The sequence below is a fragment of the Pinus tabuliformis genome, chromosome J (assembly GCF_031772625.1).
Source record: "Pinus tabuliformis cultivar Carrire ecotype Pingquan chromosome J, CPIR1, whole genome shotgun sequence".
In the NCBI taxonomy this organism is placed as follows: domain Eukaryota; kingdom Viridiplantae; phylum Streptophyta; class Pinopsida; order Pinales; family Pinaceae; genus Pinus; species Pinus tabuliformis.
In genome coordinates, this window is record NC_142295.1 from 38,493,382 (window position 1) to 38,502,097 (window position 8,716).

At 37.4% G+C, this 8,716-nt stretch overlaps 1 pseudogene; it reads right to left on the reverse strand.

Moving 5' to 3' along the window:
• Positions 1 to 460: 460 nt before the first annotated feature.
• On the reverse strand, positions 461 to 8,110 carry LOC149225340 (uncharacterized; annotated as a pseudogene).
• Between the last annotated feature and the right edge of the window lie 606 nt (positions 8,111 to 8,716).

Sequence of the window (8,716 nt, forward strand, 5' to 3'; positions counted from 1 at the left end):
TTTATATTTTTAATTATTATTTTAATTTATATGAAATAATATATTTTATTTGAAAAAATGATATAAAATATTTAAATATTTTTTAAAAATATTATTAAACATTTATAATTATAATTTTATAATATCATTAAATAATTATAATTATAACTTTAAAATCAATAAAATTAATTGAAAATTCTTCACTTTGAAGCACTATGATTATAACTTAATTGAAAATTCTACACTTTGAAACATTGTTTTAAAGATTTAATATAATTTATGTAAACATGCTGATCAACTCACGCTACGATGCCATTGTGAATCCATAATAAAGATTTTGTGACGACTCTTTTTACAAATATCCGCGAAAATTTATTATAAAAACATAAAAAGCCACTGCTCAAAGTCATTACCATCTTATCCTCGTTTTTGGTCAGATATCAGCGCTGTAGCAAGGTTCAGTGATTTGCCATTTCATCATCTATATGTCAATATAGATGAACTGTCTAGTGCACAGGAAACCAGTGAAGCTCATGTCAATGGCCCTCGGCGTCAGTGGCGGCGTTGCCATTGGCAGTGAAGCTCATGTCAATGGCCCTGGATCGGCGTGAGTGGCGGCGTTGCCATTTTGCCACTGACAATCTCTTCAACCATTCCGCTACCCATCTTCTTTCTATCTTCCAATCTCAATTCACTCGACATTGTCTATCCCACTGCACTTCACTGCCACTCATCACTTCCTCACGCTGCCTCTTTCTATTCATATTATTCTCACCATTAATCTCCTCCTTTTCTAAACTGGACGTATTATTATATGTATTACTCTCCTCTGCGGCAACTTGGAGGGGGAAATTAAGCAGAGCCCTAGAGCCCCTCATCTTGTAAGCGGCACGGTCATATGCGAGCGCAGCCTCCTCGGCCGTACTGAAAGTGCCAAGCCAAACTCTAGTGCCCTTACGCGCAGAGTCCCTTATCTCCGCCGCAAATTTGCCCCACGGCCGCTGCCTCACACCCCTGTAATGCCTCCCCGCATTCTTCTTTACATTCTTCGGCGGCGGCAGGGTGGCTTTCGTTTCTTGACGGATATTTGCCTCTACTTTGACGGGAAAAGCCGCTTCTCTCTTGATCTCTGACACCGGCTCTTCTTTGGGTGTTCGGGGCACCCATCCCTTGTTGGCGGCCTCCTTGAGAATGCCATACAAAACCATGTCCTCTGAATTGTTTTCATCCAACGGAAGCTTCACCCAGGCAGCAGATAAGCAAGGGCTCACTGACGGAATCACGGAATTCTCGAGTCCCCAGTCAACGGAATTTGGTCACACTCCAATGATCCATGTCGAGTAACGGAGACAGAGAGTGAGGGACGCCAAGACTTAACGGCCGCGATCAGAGTTTCCGTCTTTATTTTCCGGATACTGTCATCGACTGAGTAAGGTGTGAGTGTGGTCTGGACGAAGTTTTCTTCTTCGGAGCTACAATTTCTTGTGGAATCAGACGCCCAATTTCCCATACTGAAGAACAAGGGTTCAAAATTGCCGAGTAAATGGCTCCGAATTCGATCCAAGACCCTCATCTCTGTGTACTCGACTTATTGTTTTACGCTGCTCAGTGCCAAAGGTGAATAAAACTCAGAGGTTACTGACCGCTTTGTGGAAAGTTCGTTTAGTTTTTATAGGACATTTTTGGGGTAATTTTCTACCAGAAAAATAGAAGCACCTTCTGATTTGGAAGGTGTGGTTGAAATTTCGTAGTGAGTGGCATTTTGTCTAAAGGCAGATTTTTCTCCAGTCGTAGGTGGCCTATCATTCAATTCATTGGAATTGGAATGGCCCCCACATATATATATATCTATAAAATAAAATTACGGCAACAAGGAGGTTTTGCAACTTGGTTTGGGTTCTCATCAATTGGACCCAGGTTAAAGTCGAAGATCTCCATCTCACATAAATGTTAACCCTCCACTACATTTATCTTAAGGGCCAAAGCTAATGTTGTTCCCACACATTATGAATAGGGTACAACTTATCAGGGTAACAATCCAGTGCTATCATATTCAATGTTAACAGTCCACTACATTCTCTCTTGCGTGTTTTTGTTGTAGGCTCCATATTTCTTCACTTGTTGTTACTGCAAGTTTTTTTTGACTTCTCTTGTATTTGTTCTGAAAAGCAATATGTTAGAGATAATGGAGAATATCTTAGAATAGTGAGTTGGTTCACGAGACCTTATAATAGGAATTAGTTTCTATTTTTTAGGTTATGGTTCTAACTTTCCTATATCTGTGATTACTATATAATGTGTGATGTACATGAAAAATGTAGATCGTTCTGCAGAGCCAGACTCTCCTGGTTCAGACTCTCTTTCTTAGAGCTGACCAGTGGGTTTCATTTTATTTAATATAGAACATTGCATTTTTATCATGGTATTAGAGCGTCAGGGCTGAGGAACCTGTACGCTAAGTGGAGGGCGCAACTAAGCCAAAATCGTCGCAAGTTTTAGGTGCACAAACGCGACAATCCCACTGTAGACCTTTTGCGTGTTTTTATTTTGCCAACCGTCGCAGATTTTAAGTGTACAGTCGCGAAGACCTTCACAAGTCCGTGGTGCTAACTCGCGCCGACTGTGCAAACAAGTGAGGGGCTGCGTGGAGGCCGAGAGAAGGTTGTGTCCTGGCAGAGGCTGACAACAGAAGGCTGCCTGGAGGCCGAGGTTTGCCGAGGAGGCCATGGTAGAGGTCGTGAAGGAAGCCACAGTGATTTGCGTGTGTGCTGCGAGATCAAACAATATTGGAGATCAACGATCTCTGTCTTTGACACAGATCTGGGGTAAATCTAACATTTTTTGTTTTACCTGTCAATTTTTTTTTTTTAAATCGCCAAGATGAATAATCAAATGTTTGAAGCATGCTTGAATGAGCATAACAAGCTCAATGGCTCCAATTATGCGAATTGGAAATTCAAGATGCAAACTCTGCTAGAAGTGCAGAGTGCTTGGACAATTACAAATGGGGATGAGCAGAAGTCAGCAGCTAGATCAGCATCAGTCCCAGACTAGGAGAAGCAAGAAGGTAAAGGAAGGACGATGTTGAAGATGTCAGCGAAAGACTGTATCATACCACACATCAGAGAATGCAAATCAGCAAGCGAAATCTAGGGAATACTGAAGGATTTGTATGAGATTAGGAATACAAATCATCTTTTGTTTCTTAAGAGCAAGATCTTATCCTTGAATATGGAGGAGAATGAAACAGTGGCTTCCTTCATAGCACGGATCAAGGATCTGAAGAACAAATTGTCAGACATTGGCGAAACGGTTGCATATACAGATCTTGTAACAATTACCATGAATGATGTGACCGATGACTACCAAATGTTCATCACTGGGATAAATGCGAGAGAGAAAATCCCAAAGTTTGAAGAATTGATAGGAATACTGATGCAAGAAGAAGAAAGAAGATCAACTCTGAAGCCCCAAAATGTCGATCTTGCATTGATGGCGAAAAATAACTTCTTCAAAGGAAAAGGAAATCCACAACAACAAAACAAAGGAAGCTTATAGAAAAGACCAAATCCGACCCAAGGTATGAATCCGAATAGAAACAACTCTGTAATTAAATGTTTTTATTGCGGAAAACTTGGTCATATAGCTAGGGAGTGCAGCGAGAAGAAATATCATGAAGCACAACAGAGGCAGAAACGACATGCAGTCATATCGCAAATGATAATCATGAGCAGAACTTCAGATTGTTCATGGCAAACTTTGATGAGAATGTTGATGCAGACATCTGGTATGTAGATTCGGGAGCATCAACACATATGATGGGAAACAAGCAATGGTTCGAAGATTTTAAAGAAATCAACGTCGAAGCACAAATCTACCTAGATGATGATAGATCAGATCAAAGGGTGTGGGAAAATTTCTATCATTTTACCTAATGGTAATGTAAGACAAATTCATAATGTCATGTATGTGCCCGATGTAACAAAGAACTTGATTTCTGTATCCATGATTACATATCAAGATCTTAAAGTTGAATTTTTTAAATCTAACTGTTATATTAAATATTTACTAGATGGCATGAAGACAATCGCTACAGGAATTTGAACAGGAGGTCTGTACAAATTGGATGTAAGACCAACACCAGTTTGAGCTTTAACACCAGTGGGTTTGACTACAGAAGAGTTGTGGCATCGAAGATTTGGTCATATCAACTACAATGATTTGTTGTTACTTCAAAAAAAGGAAACGGTAAGAGATCTTCCTATGCTAAAACAAGTGCATAATGATTGTGATGCATGTACATTAGGAAAGATGCATAAAGAAGAATTCCATGTTCGAGTAGAGAAGAAACAGAGAGATATACTTGAATTAGTGCACACAGATCTTTGTGGACCCATGCAAACAAAGTCATTAGGAGGTGCACTGTATTTTTTACTGTTTATTGATGACTGCACAAAGTTTTCTTGGGTATATTTCTTGAGTAAGAAGAGTCACACATTTGAATACTTTAAGCAGTTCAGAAATATGATTGAAAAGCAAACAGGGAAGCAGATAAAAATTCTCTGCTCCGATCAAGGGGGAGAATACAGGAAGGATGAGCTTATCAAGTATTGTAAAGACCATGGGATATTACAGCAATTCACAGTACCCCATACTCCTCAGCAGAATGGAGTAATGGAAAGAAAGAACAAAACATTGGTGGAATGCGCTAGAAGCATGTTGAAAGGTAAGAATCTTTCAAATGGTTTTTGGGCTAAAGCATTGAATATTGCGGTTTATTTGAAAAATAGGAGTCCTACAAAGAGTCTTGAGTTTAAAACTCCTTATGAAGCATTATATGGATTTAAGCCTGCAATAAAACATTCAAGAGTATTTGGGTCTAAAGCATTTGCCCATATTCCAAAGGAAGACAAAAGAAAACTAGATTCAAAAGCCATGAGATGTACCTTTATAGGGTATTGTTCACAATATAAAGCTTATAGATTACTTAATCCCTCTACTCACAAGATTTTTGTTAGTAGAGATGTCATATTCCATGAGCAGGATCATGAAGAATCTGACAAGAACAATGAGGAATGGGATACTCCATTCTTGGTGGAAGAAGAAAGTGAAGAAACAAGAAACAATCAGGATCAGCAGACAAATCCAGAAGATGAACAACAACAGATACAACAGCAACAACAGAAAATACTGCAGTAGCAGCAGCGGGAAGAAAAAGAAAATGATGATCAGACAAGGTTTGAAGCTACCCTACCACTCAGAAGATCAAGTAGGAAAGCTCAATTGCCTGCGAGATGTAGGAAAAATGCTTTTATAACTAGTATGATGAATGTTGTTGAACCTTCTAGTTATAAGGAAGAAAATGAATGTAGTGAATGGAAAATAGCTAGGGAACAAGAATATGAATCTATAATCAGGAACAACACTTGGGAACTGGTTGAACTTCCTAAAGGCAAAGAAACCATAGGTTGCAAATGGTTGTATAAAACCAATATTAATGCATATGGAACCATAGATAAACTAAAAGCTAGATTGGTAGCAAAGGGGTATTCACAAAAAGAAGGCATTGACTATGAAGAAACCTTTGCCCCTGTAGCTAAACTAAATACCATCAGAATGTTGATTGCTTTAGCCACTAAGAAACATTGGATGATTCACCAAATAGATGTAAAGTCTGCATTTTTAAATGGAGAATTGAAAGAGGAGGTTTATTTAGAGAAACCTAAAGGGTTTTTCCATAAAGGGAAAGAACATTTAGTTTGTAGATAAAGAAATCTCTTTATGGACTAAAGCAAGCACCCAGGTCTTGGTATGAAAAGATTGATTCATTTTCTCTGCGATTTGGCTACAATAGAAGTAAAAACGACCCTAATCTATATACCATGCAAGATGAACAAGGGCGTATAGTGTTGATTTCTTTGTATGTATATGATTTGATTATTACAGGTGATGCTGCTTATTTAATCAAAGAAATCAAGAAACAGATGTCACAGGTGTTCGAAATGAAACACATTGGTGAATTAAGATACTATTTGGGTCTTAAGATCTAGAGATATTCGGGACAAACATTTATGTCCCACGGAAAGTATGTCAAAGGACTATTAGAAAGATTCAGGATGGATCAGTGTAAGGCTGCAACAATACCATTACAGTGGAACATCAAACTGTAGAGTGAGGATGGCTCTAAAGGGGCAGATGCGACACTTTACAGACCACTGATTGGGAGCTTAATATACCTAACCACTACTAGACCAGATTTTTCTTATGTAGTTAGTGTGATAAGTCAATACATGTCCAAGCCACTTGAAAGTCATTGGAATGCAAGGAAATGTGTTTTGAGGTATCTACAAGGTACTGTAGATTATGGTATTATTTATACTGATTCCTCTGATGTTAGATTGATAGGATTTACAGATTTAGACTGGGCTGGAAATGTAGACGATCGCAGATCCATAATAGGCTATGCATTCAGCATTGGATCTGAGGTGATTACATGGAGCAGCAAGAAACAGAACACAATTTCCTTGTCTTCAGCGGAAGCAGAGTATCAAGCTATGTGTGCAGCAACATGTGAGGCAGTTTGGTTGTGGAGACTTCTCCAGGATGTTGGGGAAGAACAGAAAGATGCAACAACAATTAGATGTGACAATCAGAGTTCAATCAAACTTGCTAATAATTCGGTGTTTCACAAAAACAGTAAACACATTGATACACAATTCCACTTTATCAGGGAAAAAGTGCGATCAAAATAAATCCATTTGGTATATTGTAATACATGTGATAATGTTGCAGACATTTTCACTAAGCCTTTTGGAAAAATCAAGTTTGAAATGTTTAGGGAGATGTTAGGCATATTTTTGAACCCCTTCTCTATTAAGGGGGAGTGTTAGAGATAATGGAGAATATCTTAGAATAGTGAGTTGGTTCACGAGACCTCATGATAGGAGTTAGTTTCTATTTTTTAGGTTATGGTTCTAACTTCCCTAAATCTGTGATTACTATATAATGTGTGATGTACATGAACAATGTAGAGCGTTCTGTAGAGCCAGACTCCCCTGGTTCAGACTCTCTTTTGTAGAGCTGACTAGTGGGTTTCATTTTATTTAATACAGAACATTGCATTTTTATCACAATATGATCATGTCTTCTACAACTTCCTTTTCAAAGATTCATTCAACCATGGACTGCTCCCACAACTTTTCATCTTCAAACTGCATTCTTTGTTCTGCTTCTTGTGTTATTCTTGATATTCTTTTTGCCATATTTCTTGATAGCATAATCTTATCTCTTCTTAACTCAATTGCTAAAACATGGTTTTAATGTATTATTCCTCGTCTTTAGAAACTTCCATGTTCTTCTCTTCACTTTCATCATCAAGTACATTTTTTTTCTTCTTCTTGTAGTTTGCACACTCAAGATCATCATTAGGCTTACATGTAAAATCATAATCATGTTCATTTTTCTGGTTCACTACTTCATTTAATTCTTTTATTCTAGTTGTTACTTTAAGACTCTCATCAATTGGCTTTTGAATCCATTCGTCAATGAACTTCAAATTTGCATCAAACTTATTAATAAATTTGTTTTCAACTTTAGCTCCATGCTATTTTGAACACCTGTATATTCAAAATTAATGTTAAAAGCATCTTTTTATGCTCTTTAATGAGAGCTTCCTTCTCTACTTCTTCCTTTTGCGCATTCTTTTCTATTGGATGGAGGTTGTCTTTCACTATTATGTTCTCAGTGGATATTCTCATGAAAAACTCTTCAATCACTTTATCCTCTTCTTGATCATTAGTTGTTGTTAGATCACATACTGCTTCATAAGCATTTCCAAGTGCTTCGTATCTTGCTGTTACAATGGCAACTTCAACCTTTAATTCTTCATCAAACATGGCACTTACCATATTGTCATAATCAATCCCTATTTAAAAAAACACACACACATATCATCAATCTAATGTTAATCCACCCTATGGTGGGTTATCTGAACATGCATGTGTTCATTAACAAATTCAACTTCGCCAAATTCATCAATCGCAGTTGGATTCATCAATGCACATCTCACTTTGCAGTCATCATCCACATGTGTTTTGTCATAGTGGGACTCATCATCATCTGCACCATCCATGTTATAGTGAAGTCCTTGAGCATGTATATGTTCTTGCTCTGTTTCACATACAAAGGCTTCAACTTCTCTCTCTGCAATATTTTCTGCATCTTCTTCATCCATATGCATGCCTACATAATGGGTTCCACTTTTATAGTCTTCATCACCATCATCCACTTTTGAATGGAATTCTCCAAGTTCTATTGTCTTCCCAATGTCTTGCTCATCTACTCTCAAATATGCGGTTGACTAACTAGACTATGACACATATCGCTACTACATGTCACTATCCTTTATACTGAACTCCGCTTCCAAGATCTTCCATGCTTCCTAGGAGTTAGTAACTTTTTCTAGCTTACACAAAAATTTCTCATCCAATAACTATTTTATAAAATCCAATACTAAAACATCTCATACTTCATCATATATAATTTCTGATGAACTCAAACAACTTAACCAACAAAAAAAATAAAACTAATTTTTAATTTTCAAAAATATATAATAAAACTTTTAAAGATTTTGAAGATCCAATATCAAACCCACAGCTACATATATAATGATCATATAAAAGATTTTAAGATCCAATATCAAACCCACAACCGCATATCAGATAACTGTACTCTATTT